A 15,817-nucleotide genomic window follows, 5' to 3' on the forward strand; every position below is an offset into this window, starting at 1 on the left:
TACTTTTTATATTTCCTGTATGAGTTTAATGATTGATATGGCCTCAGCTTGCAACTGGCATATAAGACAAAGAATTCTAGTCTAATGGGAACAGTCACACTTTCATTGGTGAGGACTGCCTGTCAGCTCTGAGATTTCCAGGAGGTCCACAGGCCCACAGGGCACCCACCCCCGGACCTCAGCCTGCACCTCGGCAATTTCATGTTCATTTCCTCCTGTTCCTCCTTTGGGTCCTCTTTTTAAAATCCAGACACTCTCATTTAGGGATTACACAGAAGGCACATTTGCACCATGGTGTTAATGATTTCTCAGATCTCCTTTCCTGTTGGCAGAATGTTGACGAAGGGTGAAATCACCAGAAACTCCGCTTATGAAACAGCAAGAGGGAGAGAAAGAGAGAGTTCTTTGCACACCCACATTCATAGCAACATTAGTCACAACAGCCAAAAGGTGGAAGCAAGCCAAGCATCCACTGAGGGATGAATGGATAAACAAACTGTGGTGTGTACCTACAATGGAATAGAGCTCAGCCTCAAAAAGGACGGAGATTCTGACGCAGGCTACAGCACGGATGAACCTTGAAGACGTGAAGCTACATGAAATATACCAGTCACAGAAAGACAAATACTGTATGATTCCACTTATATGAGGTATAGATACTTATAGAGTAGTCAGACTCAGAGACAGAAAGGAGAACAGCGGTTGCCAAGGGCTGGGGGAAGGGGAGTGGGGCGGAAGTGTGTGATACATTGGAGTTTCAGTTTTGCAAAGTGAAGAAGTTTGGGACAGTGGCGGCACAACAATAAATATACTTAACACTACTGAGCCGTACACTTAGAAATTGTTAAGATGGTTAAGTTTTACATTATGTGTATTTTACCACAATTTTTCAAAAAATTGAAGGTAGCAAAAGGCAAAAATAAATTTTGCCTGTTTTGAAAGTTTGTGCAGAGCAGGCCCTGGATGAAATGTTTTTTGGTTTTGTTTCCATTCTTTTTTTTTTAAGAGACAGAGGGAGAGATGTGTTGTACTTACTGTTTTTCCATTCTGAGGCCCAGTGGGTAGGAACTGGGGTCTCGTTAACCAGCATCACCAAGCTCAGGAGCAGCAGCCCGTTCAGTACTATTTATTGGACACTTTCTATAGTGTCGGGCCCTTGGGGCAGGGTCCCCAGTGCCTCCTCACAGCAGACCTAGTGAGGCAGCACAATTACCCCTATATACACAGAGAGTAACTGAGCTCCAGGGACACCCTTAGGGTCAAAGAGCTGGTAAGCGGTGAACTCTTGTCTTGGAAAGTTCTTTTTGTTCCCCCCTATCATCAGTATTTTTATTTCCCACATATTCTTCACTCATTTCAGAAAGTTCCAGAGAACTTAGAAGCAGAAAATAAGTGTCTTCATATATCATTTTGATGGCTAGTAGGAGAATCAGAGGAAATAGACAAGTCCAATTAAACGATGGCCCACTGTGCACACAACACCAGGGCAGCTTTCTGTATGCTTAATCTTTGTGCAGTCCCTCAAAACTTAGCACAAGAAAATGCCCCTTGTTGTTAAGACATATGTATGCAATGTTTTAAAAAGTTTGTAAGCTCTCATGACACTACCAGCAGGCCACTACCCAAATCCTGAGCTGCAACAAATAGCTCTTTCCCTTGTGTTCACTTTGACATCAACCCGTGGGGATGGGCTTCTCTCCCTCTTCCCTGCCACTACCACACAGGTGGTTTGTTACTTGTCATTCCCTGAACATATCGCTCTTTCCTACCTTTCACATAATAAATTATTGTTATTATTATTATTCAATCATCACCATTTATTGAGTATACCAGGCACCATGTTAAAGACTTAACATATGTTGCCTCCTCTCATTTGTACAACCATCATGCGTGGTAGGTATTACTGATCCCATTTTACAGATGAGGAAACAGAGGCCGGCTCTGTAACTTTTCCCTGCTTGTCTTCATAACACCCTGTCCATACTTACTACTTGTGTTAATGCACATGTATGGGGCATCTGCTATGGACCAGGCCTGTATACTGGTCATGAGACAGTGAGGTAAATAAATCATCCCCATCAGTTTAAGTACAAAACTGTTGCTCCCTCAAGGGTAGGGACTGGGTTGCCTTTTGTTGATATCCCTGCATAGTTCCTTGGTTAATAAACAAACCTGATTCTCAGCCTGGAGGCTAATGATTAGGAGAAGGTTCACCCCTCAAAGGACCTTCTCCCAGCTTTGTAGCTTTACCCAGATTTGCAGCTTCTCCCCACGTCCTTTGTGATATCCACCCACAAGAGGGCAATCTAGAATTTGGTTCAGGGCAGTAGACCATGGGCCCATTTCCCCCCAAGGTGTGTGGTTATCATAATCCCCAACTAATTATTTCTTTTAACAAATCCTTCAAAAATTGTATCAGTCCAAAAATAAGCTGGCTACCAAAAAAACTTCTAAGAAATATTCTGCTCATGATTGTCATAAACGAAGTTTGCTGAGCATCAGTGACTGAGAGAGAAACTAAGGTCGATCTTGTCTCTAGACACCCACAGAGTATTTTCTTGCAGGAAGAAAAACAGACCACGTGATGATTTGATTGTCTTTGCCCTGCAAGATGCATTTAAGATGCTGCTGTAAAAGCAGGGAACTTCATATGACTAGGGATTTATCAGCCACAGGTATGCAGTTCATTCATCTTTGACTTGTCTTCCACATATGTGATAGAATTCCTGTCTCATCTGCCTTCAATTCAGAGAACCACCAAGCCATCCATTCTGAGTTGCGCACCATGTTGACCTGGTAAAAAGAGCAAAATTCCCTGGTGCCAAGGATTAGGCCCCCGGACAGCAAGCCAGAGGGAAACTACATTAACTCTTTTAAGCCATAAAAGTACCATTTACCAGATGACTATTTCAGAACAACCAGAGCCCTTCACTCATTAGATTAAATAATGATAATCACCTGGTTCCATTAAAACGTGTGAAGAAGGAATTCACTAGCACATGGGAACCTTGACTATGCATTCTGCGCCTCTGGGATCACATCTGCTTTGTGGAATTTTTCAAACCAGGGCATTTCATTATATTTTAGAAAAATCTGTGAACATTCATCTGATATATCTTTAGTAGGCCACTCATGATAGGCTTCTCAGCGTTCAACCTCTTAGCCACCTTGAATCATCAGTATGGAAGACTAAAACAGCTTTAGGGAAAAAGTGGTTAGACATCATCAACAGGTGGATACAGCGTCAGGGATGTGATTTTTCTCTCTCTTTTTCTTTATGGAAACACTTTGGAATGGTACACCAATTAGCCCTTTAGGCCCAAACCTTTCACTCCACTTTCCTTTCATTGAGAAAGGTTGCATTTAGGAAGCTGGACTTACAGAGGTAAATATCTCCAATGTCTCATTGGAAGCTCATTTTTTTTTATCCTGTTTTGTATTGCCTTTATTCTTGATGTTTCAGGTGTTTTTTTTTTTCTTCAAAAAAAAGACAATATTAAAACTTGAATTCAGACCTCCCAGCCTGACAGCCTGTTCTTTTGGGCATGAATTGGGGAAAATGTTCCTCTCCCTAAGGTTGATCTTAGTCATCAGAGCTGGAATGAGCACTAAGTACTAGGCTCTCTGCTTCTTTCCTTGGCTTGACCTTGTCCACGGAATTCACCTCGTTCATCATTTGCTCCAAGGACCTTCAAAATGTCCCCCTTGAAGACCCTCTTCCCCTTGTACATCACTCAGGAAGATAATTTGGAGGGGAAAAAATGAGTTCTTTCTCACCCCATGTGTATATATCTTAGATTCAGCCATATGTACTTATTTATACTTATATATACTTATATATACTTATATATATTGAATTGTGAACACACAATTCAAAAAGGGACTCAAGCAACCATTAAGTGCAGTGTCTAGTTCACAATTTTACCACTTGTTGCCTGTAGAATTTTACTTTTACTGTGGTCCAGTAGGTCCCTATTAACATAGTTCTAGTTTATAATTAATTCTCAAAGGGACGTAGTATTTCAATATGTTTGGAAAGATCTACTTATGCATTTAAATATGGCTATTTAAAAAAAACTTGCAAAAGTCACTATAAAGAGATTTCAAAAATACCAGAGGTTTATTTTTAATGCTATTTTTCAAGTTAAATTACATTAGAGTTAGGCTGGAAATGATAAGGCACGATGGCACAAAATTTAGTAGCTAGCCATGATTGACAAAAAAATTATGAGTGGGTGCTCATTTTATGTTTCTGCATCCTTGTGTCCATTACATCCTTTTTTGAAAAAATGAGAGTGATATTATTGCTCATACAACATGTGACTCAAACACATGTAAAATACATATCCCTATGAATAAATGGAAGAGGCAATGAAAATATGCTACATAAAAGTATCTTACTTGGTTTCTTAGAAAACTTGTTGAATTAATCTCACTTGGTTTTTAGCATGGCTAAGCTTGGAAAATCAGGCTTAAGAACATCTGTGGCCCAGAAAAAGAATCTTAAGTTCAAGGCAAAAGAGTAAAAAAAATGGGGACAAAATGTACTACAGCTCATTTAGCTGGAACACACGGGCTCTTTCAGGTGTGGGGGCAAAAGGAGAGGGTGTGCCCATCTACCTGCATCTTTAATTTGCAGTGGCTTGGTTTCTGGCATCATCCATGCACTCAGCAGTAAGAGGTAGCATGCTTCACTACTTAAGAGACCCGGAGAAACAGCAAGATCTTGATTAATGGAGGTGTTTCTGGCCTCTTTGTGCTTCTTCCTTTGATAAGCTGATTATTGCTTTATTGGTGCCAGTCTTGTCAGAACCATGGACAGCTCCAGCACAGCGGGGCGTGTCTGTCCTGCCTCGGTTCTGCTACTTGCAGACTTTGAGAACAGACCTGAAAGATGAACTATTTTCACATCTCCACTTTACAGATGAGGAAATGGATGCTCATAAAAATTAGATTTTATGTACCATACATTTATGTGACATTTCACTCACATGCTTAAATCCAAAAAGCAGTCTTTCCCTTGACATAGCATAGTGCAGGGAAAGGATCATGAGAATAACTGGGTTTAAATCCATATTCTGTCTCTAATAGCTGTGTGGAATTTGGGCTTCAGTTTCCTCTTTCTGTTAAATGGGTGTAAGGATGTCTTGCACACAGAGTAGTGAGCATTGGAAATAAGGTATGTGAAATGCCAAGTTCAGCTTGGCAAAGAGAGTAAGGGCTCCACAAATGAGAGCCAGTGATGTCAACACTCAACATCCACACTGAGAAACTAAGTGCAAAACACCACCCAATGTGCTGTTGGCACGCCCAAATGAGTGAAACTGTGAATTTTAGAGAGCTCACTTGCCCTTTAGGGCAAGAAGTTTCAAAAATAACCATTCCATCCTTTTTCTCTCAGGTCATATGGGTTAAGTATTCTCAAAACTATATGTATATAACTGAGTAGTTTAAACATGGGTTTATCAACCTTAGCAAATTGGGTCCTTCTGTTCTCTAGCCTCCTAGACTGTGTTTCTCCATGAGTTTCTCCCTCCCTACACCCGTCTCTCTTGCTTAGATAGTATTAATAGTACTAATGTTCATTCTCCCTTTCTCCACATCTACCCCCTCCACTTTGTGTAGAATGTTTACTGAGCACCTCTTGGGTGTCAAATACCATGCAAGAAGGCAGGCATAGTTCTGGATTCATGAAGCTGCCTTCCAAGGAAGAAGACAGACATTAAATAAGCAATTACCATAAAGTAGGAGTGTTATCACCTATAATGATCTCCCTGTTTCAGAGAAGTGAAAAGTAGCTCTTTCTTAAAAAGAGCTGAAGGACTTTCATCAAAACTGAAGAAAAGTGACAGAAGAAATCATTATCATCATAATAGCCTAGTTACCACCTCTACAATGGATGCATAATGGCAAAACCCAGCATCTCAAATCTCACAAAATGAAATATATGAATTTTCTTAGTGCTGTCAACTTTTTCCTTCACTAGGAAAAAACATCAGAATGGGTGTCTTTTTAATGTATCCAACACAAAAAGGGGAAATCTTCTAGAAGTGCATTAAAATATACATCTCTAAGCCCTGCACTGTGCCAATAATCACATTGGAATGCACACAAAGGATTAAATTTCAGATTATTGATGGTTCAGTCTGGAATGAGTGTCTGGGAGTTGTTGATCATATGATTAATGTGGATGCTGAACATGTACTTTGTACATGCTTTTCTACTTTCAATCTACGTTATTTGATTTATTGCATAAATTTCATGTCTAAGACTTTTTATATAGAGCATATCTAATACTAATAGGGATTTGTGTGCAGATTTTCATCCTTAAAGAACTTTGTAAGCATTAATTAATACATTCAGCCCCATGTTGAAAGAGATGTGCTTTGAATGCCTATTTTCAGAGACTAAGGACAATGTGCACTTCCCCTCAGGGCATAAGGGAATCTGTGATGAAAGCTGGGTATCTGAACACATGAAGTCCTTATCTGCAGTGTGTGTGTGTGTGTGTGTGTGTGTGTGTGTGCATCTCCAAGTTCTGTGCCTCCTCACTCTCTTTACATTTTATTCTCTTACTCCTATTTCTTTTCTTACCAATCTTAGAGATCAGCAGTTTGAAAACAAACTGTGTTAGGAAGAAAGCAGCACAAGGAAAAGAAGTGAAATTGAAAAAATATTTAGTTTATGAGTAATTCATACTAGCTTATAGGATACCTAAATTTCCTTCCCATGATTTACTACTGTTTTATTTAAAATGATAATAACAGTTATCTTGTGTTGAGTGACTTATATACCAGGCATTGTGCTAGGCACCAAAAAGAAACTTTTTTTTTTAATGGATGAGACATTGCTTTCCAGGAATTTATGGTATGTTGAAGAGACAATCTTGGAAATAGGTAATTGTGAATTAGAGTTATCAGGGAAGTGGGGAGAGGCATTTCAGGCCAAAAAAACAGCATGAACCCCAGCAGAGAGGCCAGACACAGCATGCTTTGTATGTGTCTGGTGGGCATGTCTGGTTGGGCGAGAGATGGTCAGCGGAAGCAACAAAATGTTATCTCTTACAGCATAATAATCAAGGCAAGGAGTGGCAGGAGTTAAATTTAAAGCATAGATAGAAGTCAACCCCAAAACTGATGGGAAGCCATAATTTCCCTCTGGTGGCACTGCTCTTATCTGTATTATAAGAATTTTATGGAATGAACCTCCATTCCTGAATCTATTTTTCACTAAATTTATTTCTCTCATTTGTGCCTTTAATGGCATCAGCAGCTACAGTTTGTTAGTTGCCAAATGAGATAAGGATTTTTCTGCCTAGTCATTCATGATTCGCTCTGCAAGTACTGAGTTCAAGCACCACACTAGGTAATAGGGAATGAATGCTAACAAGATCGTGCTGCCCTAAGAAGCCTGTGATCCAGTGTGGGGTGGGAGCAGGAATGCTAGCAATCCTCAAGCTCTGGGACAAAAACTAATAAGAAGTATGTTCAAAACATTATGAGAGCACCGAAGAGGAATGTATTGGTCAGCTCAGGATGCCGTAACAAAATACTCCAGACTGGGTGTATACAGAACAGAAATGCACTGTCTCCCAGTTCTGATGGCTTGAAGTCCAAGGTCAAAGTGTCAGCAGGGTTGATTTTTCCCGAGGCCTCTCCCCTTGGCTGGCAGAGGGCCACCTTCCCTGTTTCTTAACCAAACCTTCCCTCTGTGCACAAGCGTACCTACTGTCTCTTTCTTGTCTTATAAGGACACCATTGTATTGGATTTGAGCCCACTCTAATGGCCTCACTTCAATTAAATTACCTTTTGAAAGGACTATCTCCAAATACAGTCACATTCTGAGGAACTGGGGGTTTGGGGACTTAGCATATGAATTTTTGAGAAACAATTCAGCCCATAACAAGGGGTAATTAACAGCTTGGGACTAGGAGTTGGGGAGAATCATGACAGGCTTCCAAGAGGAGATTTTTCTAAGGAGGACTTGGGAACATAAGTAGGTATTAGGCAGGTAGAGAAAGAAGTGAAGGTGTGGAGATCAGAGGACGCATTCCAAGCGAGACAAGACTGCTTCTGGCTCTAGGGTGCCTTTGTGAAAATAGGAAAAAAGCATCTCCTCTGAGAAGATGCAGCTCTGTGGGCACCTGGCTTGGAAAACAGAGAACGGGTTGGATATCAGTCCTAACATGTACCCTGGGCCAGGAGCCACTGTGCAGTAGACAACCTGTACAACCTCGTGCGGCAACCCTAAAAAAAGAAGAGTTAGTTTAGGGACTCAGTTGCAAGGGAGAACCTGAAGTGTCTGAGGTCAGGGGGTTGGGTTGGGAGCACGTGAAGGAGCAGCTCAAGATAAGATCAGAAGGGAAATCATAGCCCAACACAAAAGGGCCTCTTAGGCAGTGTTTCTGAATCTGACAGCTCTTGTGTCCCACCTTGCATCGTGTCAGCCCATTCTTTACTCCAGCCACTGCTGCAGCAGCTAGCTATACCTGGGGGTCCCCGGACAGAACCATGTCTCACTTCTGCCCACACCTTCCTTCTTGTGTTCCTGGGGCTTCTCTGCTGCTGAATACGATGCCTGCAGGGATCCACATGGTCCTCAGATATGGACAGCCTTGAAGTTAGGGCCACACGCACTCCACAGACCACAAAGGATCACAGCAGGGTGAGAACAGGGCAGAGATGCTCCTCTCATCCAAACCACAGGAGAACAAGGACCCTGTGTAGCCCTGAGTAACACACAGGGAGGCACCGCTGGTGTTGGCCTGGCACACAGGGGGATGCCACTTGTGTCTTGCCCCGTTTTGGTCTCCCACATTTTCCCATTCTTGTTCTGTGGAATCACTTCCCCAAACAAAGTATCTTCCCACGGGTCTTTACCTTGGGGGTTGCTTTCTGGGGATATTCCGCGCTCAGACTGTAATTTGGGGGCATATCTGAGTACAATAGTAGGAAGCTAGTAACAGATTACCCTGGGATGGCAGGCTTAAACCTGAACTATACAATGCTAACCTGACATATGGTTAGTACTTTGATTTTCTCATTTTTTAAATTAAGGAGCAATTCTATACAGTAAAGAGGTATATTTACTGTGAACTACAACAAACGTATACAGTTGTGTGACCACCACCACAGTCAAGATACAGAAGAGTTCCACCGCCACCCTTAATTCCCTTGTCCCCCTCTGTAATCAACACCACCCCCAGCTCAGCGATTGGCAATCAGTGTTCTGCTTTCTGTCCTTAGCTGCGTCTTTGCAGAAGTGTCAATAAGTGGAGTCATAAACGGTAGCTTTTTGAATTTGACTTCTTAGCATAATGCATTTAAGACTCATACACGTTGTTGCTGCATGTGTCAGGAGAGTGTTTCTTTTTGAAGCAGAGAAGCATTCCGTTTTACAGATGCCTTCCAGTATGCTTATCCATTCCCCACCTAAGGGACATGTGGTTTGTTTTAAGTTCTGGCAGTCATGAATGGAGCCATTATAAACATTTGTATACAGGTTTTTGTGTGAATGTAGGTGTTCGGTTTTCTGGGGTATTCATCGAGGAGCGGGACAGTTGGGTCATATGGTAAGTGTGTGTTTAATTTATTAGAAATTCTCAGACTGCTTTCCAAAGTGGCTGCATCATTTTGCTTTCCCGACAGCAGGGTATGAGAGTTCCAGTTGCTCCATGTTTTTGCCAGTGCTTGGTATCATCTTTTGGTTGCTCTCCTATTAAACTATGCTGAAGAGTTTGAACTTCATCCTGGGAGCACACGGGGAGCTGCTTAAGGGGTGTAAGAAGAAGATTGGCATGACAGGGTCTGTGTTTGGGAGAAATCGTCTCCTCATCGGGGAGACTAGTGAGGATGCTGCAATTCAGGAAAGAAATGCTGAGGGTCTGAATGAAGCCATGGAGGGAAAGGGGAGAAGTTTCAAAGATGAGGAAAAAGAATAAACCAGACCTTGGTCTCCTAGGAGTGTGTGTGTATGTGTGTGTAAGAGTTGGTGAGAAAGTGAAAGAGCCAGATAAAAACAACCATTTTTCTCAACTTTGTCAGTAGCTTCAGAATAACTAGAAAAGAGGATTACCCAGTAGCTTGGCTATTTTTTTTTTTTGAGGCTGAATTAGTTGTGTTGGTGCACAAAACAGCACAAATAAAAGAATAAAGTTTTATATTATCTATTGACTTGTGTCCCCCTAAATTCAGATGGTGGAGTCCTAACCCCAAGCCCTCAGAATGGGACTGTATTTGGAGAGAGGGTCTTTCAAGAAGTGATTAAGGCTAAATGAGGTCATCAGGGTGTGCCCAATCCAATATCACTGGTGTCTTTACATGAAGAGGAAGAGAGAGCAGACATGCATGTGCACAGAGAAAAGGCCAGGTGGAGACACAGGGAGAAGGTGGCATCTCCAAGTCAAGGAGCAAGGCCTCAGGAGAAATGAGCCCTGCCAACACCCTAATCTTGGACCTCCAGCCTCCAGAACTGTGAGAAGTGGATTTCTCTTCTTTAAACCACCCAGGCTGTGGTATTTTTGTTATGGCTGCCCTAGAATACATCAATGCACTTTCCAAATAACTGAAATCTACTCCTTTAAGTGTAAAAACTTACAAAATGTCTAATCATTTTGGAGGGATATGTTTATAAACTGTATCTATAAATGGCAATATGATGAGCATATTTTAGCCCCTGGTGGATACCATCAGGCCTTGTTTGTCTTCATTTCATAGCAGGTTGTTACATGGCGTGCCATGCTCTCATGGACTGGAGAGCCCAGGGTTATCCGCCCCTTCCCGAGTGGTGCCAGGATGCCGTCTTCTGTCTGTGTTTAGGGTGTGTTTTGTTTTGGCTTGATGTCTTCCTGCTCTGTCCTGCTGTGACTTTCTTCTGCCTTTCATGCTCTTGCCTTCTTCCTAAAGGGGCTTCTTACCAGCTGTGAGTTGGGCACCAGATAACCAAATCTGTTGGAATTCTATCTAAAAACTCATAGATTTTTGTCCCAGATTTTCTGACATCTCTCTTAAGTCCTCAGAGATGCTTTGACATCCTTCTAGATTTTTGGCGGCATCCCATATATTTGGGACGGCCACCCAAATGGCTGCCAGAAACGTGAGATACTGCTTTTTTGACCAAAATGATGGAGATGGATTCACATCCCCTCCATAGGTATGAATCGTTTCCCAGGGGTCCAGAATGTGAGGTTTATTTGTGTCTTTTACCTGGGTTCTGTCCGCCTTGTCAGAGGGCCTGGCATCCTTCAGCACATGCTGACTGCTCTGTGGAGCTGCTGTCAGGAGCGTTTCCCTTCTCACCTTCCCAGCCTGATATTCTGCTGAGCTTGTGTCTCTCAAGACAGATGCAATTTTCCCTCCTGCATCTTCATAAAAACCCAGGAAGATACACTAATTTGTTAGTATTCATTCAGAACCATCACAAAAATCAGGGCCCATAGACTCATATGAGGCAATTTTTTGAAAGTCAAAATGAAAATCTTGAGCATCAAAATTGAAGTTGAGCAAATTGGCCCATGAGACCAAAGCTACAGGCACTGGTGCTGGCTGGGCTGGGGCTCCCATGGGGGCTGGAACCATGCCAGTCCCTACGGGAAAATGCTCACTACTTGTGCTTTAATTTAAAGGAAGTGATTAATGTCTCCTATTTACCTCTGAACAGAGCTGCATCAGGGACCCTGAGCGCTTGCTAACCTCTGGCCTGCTCAGTAGCCAAGCTGGTTGTGAGGATTCCTAAGCACAGTCATGGTGAGGAGGTGGACAGGTCAGTCTTTCAGCCATCTCCGCTGCCACTCCAGAAGCACCCATCCTTCTCTCCTCCAAGGTATTTTAAATCTGACATCCTTATTCTATCAGCAGATACAGAGAAAGGATATGTTTCCAGTTTATTTTATGGATACATTATGGAGCAGATAAGCTAGTTAATCATTCAAGTCAGGATTTTTACTCAAAAACACAGGCACCAAGTGACAGAGAAAGCCAAAAATGCCTCCCCTGCCACGTCTTACACACCCATGGCCCCGGGGCAGCCCTTCTCAGGCCCCAGTCACACCTCTGAAGCAGAACATTGATTCACAGGACCATTGCTGGAATTAACAAGATAGGCTTTGTGACCTCGAGACTATCAAAGACCTTTCCCTGGGCTTCAGGGTCCTCAGAAATATGTGAGAAGGTTGGACTCTCGAGATGTCTGTTTTTAAGCAATATTTATGCCATAACTATTAAATACTATGTGCAAGGCTCTGAGCTGAGCACCACGGAAGAGGTTACTAAGATGAGTCTGACAGGAACCCAGCCTCCTAGGAGCCTGCTGTTCAAGTTCAGTAGGGCAGAGAATTGCACGTGTATACTTAGACCATGAAGCAGAAGATGGGGAGTATTGTGGTGGATTCAAGAAGGCCAACAATTCCTTCCCACCGGAGGTGGGGCTGTGCTCACCTGCCCTTGAATTCGAAGGGCCCTGGGGCTCGTCTGGGCCTGTAGAATGAATGACAGTGGAGCTCCTGACTTCTGAGCTGGTCCTCAAGAGATCTGCGCCTTCTGCCTTTGTTGCTTGGAATGCTCTTAAAAGCCATGGAAGTAGTCCAGCTTCCCTGAGACTGCCACGCTAAGAGGAAGCCCGAGTTAGCCACAAGGAGGAGAGGCCTTGTGCGGGGTGCTGACCCTGGCCTCGTTCATAGGAGACATACACTGAAGGATTCAGATGTTAAGGGGCCAAATCTATGTAACTGACTCAAATACTTCAGAACAAATAGTCTCTGGCTCATGTAATACATGATATGATGTAATGTAATAATGGTATAAGCATATACAAGAGAGTACTCAAATACCAAACCAAATGGAGAAAAATATTTAACAATGGGTGAATATGGGAGGTATGGGTATTCTGCCTACTATTCTTATTCTTGCAACTTTTCTGTATATTTGAAATTACATATTTTCAAATTTAAAGTCACTAAAAGATAAATCCTGATAGAGACATATTTATCTTTGTGGATAAATAGCTCTATTTACCTAATGCTTACCTATGGATGGGTGACAGTGGTCCAGAGGAGCCATTCAATCTTGCTGGGCTTCTGGGTTTCCACTAATAAAAAGGAAGCCACTGAGTTTGCCCAAGCCCCTCGGTGACTGCACGGAAAGCTGACACCCCCCCAGTCAGCCGGGCTTAGCAGAACCAAGGGACGCAGTCGTGAGTTTTGTATCTCATGTATGTTTGTCTTGGTTCCTATGTTAGATGTTAAGCCACAACAGGGTAGGGACCAGGCCACTGGTAATGGGACATTCGTTCATTTCAGCCGTCATTCATCCACGTATTGAATTAATTTAGTCCGACATTTATTGGATGTCTACTCTGATCATCAGTCTGGCTTGCCTCTCTCATATGAACGGGAATAATTTCAGACACCAAGTGCATGTGCCAAGATGCTGAGTCTCACAGCCTTAACTCTGGCCTGCAGTGTGGTCGCTTGGTGGAAGGGGTGAGGGGATCCCACATGGCCACAGACTCGCCGTCCCTACGCAGGGAAAAGCAAACCCCAGCTCTCGCTCTTCAGATGGAAGAACACTGGCCTCATTTTCCCTTGTGCCCTCCATGGTAGAACCGTTTAATATTGCTGCTTTAAGGGAAAAGCCTACACATTCTCTAAGCCCACCCTCATCTGCAAGTGCCCATCATGTTTCTGTCAAGTGGTTACCAGCAGACCTGTGACATTTGAGAACCACTATTTGCCTTGTGCCCTAATCTTAATTCATAGATTAGCAAGGGGTGATATTAATGAACATTTTAAACTTGATCTTATGATTTCAATAGCTCCCATTTTGAGGAATTTTCACAAGAGGGCTTATGTGAGCCCTTGTCCTGATCTGTGTTGGCCTCCACAACCTTCTTATTGGAGATTTTTCAGCCTGTTTTCCTACACAGCAAGGATTTGCCTAGTGCAATCAGAGGCGACCTTAATTGGAATCTAGATCTAACATCGCCCTGCTAGTTCGCACTACTTTCAGAAAATGACTGCTCTGAGACGGCTGCAGACTACTGTATGTGTCTGAAGGAGAGTAAAACCGGTGGTATACACAGGATTAATGGAGGCTTAGAGTTAGGATCCCCTTCGCTTTCAAGGGTTCAGCTGGTTCAGCGTCCTTGGTCCAGGCAGGAGAAAATGAGTCAGCCTGGTAACCTCAGCTCCTGTTTTTCTGCTTTCCCTGACCTGTCCTCCCACTTCCCACCCGAAGAGCTTGGGTCCAGGGAAGAGAGGCCCAGACCTGAAGAAGAAAGAGCAGATCCGGGAGAGGGTGAATGTAGAGGAGAAAGCTGCCTGGATCCTCTGCCCCCACTCAACACTGCCTCTGAAAAAACAGCTACTGTTCCTTTAAGTTAACTCTAACCTCCCCGGCAAGGGTGTGAAAGCTTTCCTCACTGCAGAGCTGCTTTTAGCATTTGCCACTGGAGCAAAAATGGCAAAGCCCAGGGGACTTATGTGGGGAAAGCACTCTTCTTTAGTTCTCCCCTCCAGTCCTGGGGGGGCGTACTCGTGTAAGTAAACAAGCAAATTAAAAACAAAAAGCCAAAATCCTTCAGTATACTGTACTGCTAGATGCATGCACTGAGAAATTCCGCAAAGTAAAGCTTATCCGAGGGGTGATACAATGAACCAGAAATAATGCCCCAAAGGAAAATGGACAGAAGGGAATACTGAACATATTACCCGCCTATAAACCTCCGCTCGTGGAACACCAATCACCTACAATACACCATCTGGCAAGCTACGAAGTCAGCTTTAAGCATGTACACCTACTGTCATTTACATTTTAGTTACTATATTTTATGAGACTGTTAGATTTTTATTGAAATACAAATGTTTACCCAAATTTCCCTTTGCCATATGGCTCAATAGCTGGGCCTATCTCATCAGCTTCATGGAGTCAGGATGAAGAATAACAACGTTCCCTAATAACATATTATTCCAGAATAATGACGGCCCAGACAAAACCCCTAGGTGAGCTCCAGTCCAGGATGGGGAGCTGTCCTTAAGGATTTAAAATACTGTTTGGAAATCTCTCTTCAGAAAAATTGTCCTCCACTGTTAAATCACGCTCTTAAATCATGCGTGAGAGATTTTTATTGATCTTAAGATGGACAGAAAATATAGAAGTCACTCCTCATGACTGGGCAGGGGAGGGCTACCTCTTCTGACGTTTAGCCATTCCTGACAAAGAAACATTTTATTTTGTCATGGTAGAAAAAAAAAATTGCTTTCTTCCGAAATGGCATATTTTGTGGTATAGATAGAAGGCTTCTCACACCCTGCAGGGAAGAGGGAGTTTTAATAAATTCAGTATTCCCCTTTTCATTTAGAAATTCTCTTCTGGTGCTTCTCAGAACTGGTGTAAAGACTCAAGGAGTTTGGAGAAGTTGTCAGCCCCAGGGCTCCTCTATGGTTTTCTTCTTTTATTTGTCCAATCTGGTGTTGCCAGAGAGCAGAGCAGGGAGAGGAGGCCTTGCCATTTTCACAAGGGGAATAATGGTCCTTCTCTGTGCTAACAGCGGGGCTGTGGAGTGATCAGCGCTCAAAACCATGCTCAGAACAAGCAGCAAAGGCCTCTGATTTTCCCCAGAATCCGCTGGAAGGGCCATTCCACTGCCATCCCAGGGCCCCCCAAATTGGGCCCCGTGGCTGTAAAGACTATAACCCCAGGGGCCAAGGGGCAAAGTGGGCCGGAGTGAGCCATCGCTGGCCAAGGGGGAAGGAGGTAGAAGGCAAGGAGCTGTGGCCACACTGGTTCTAGTTCTCACTGCAGGAAGGTGGCTCTGGACGCG

Source organism: Manis pentadactyla, chromosome 2, assembly GCF_030020395.1.
Source record: "Manis pentadactyla isolate mManPen7 chromosome 2, mManPen7.hap1, whole genome shotgun sequence".
NCBI classification, from domain to species: Eukaryota; Metazoa; Chordata; class Mammalia; order Pholidota; family Manidae; genus Manis; species Manis pentadactyla.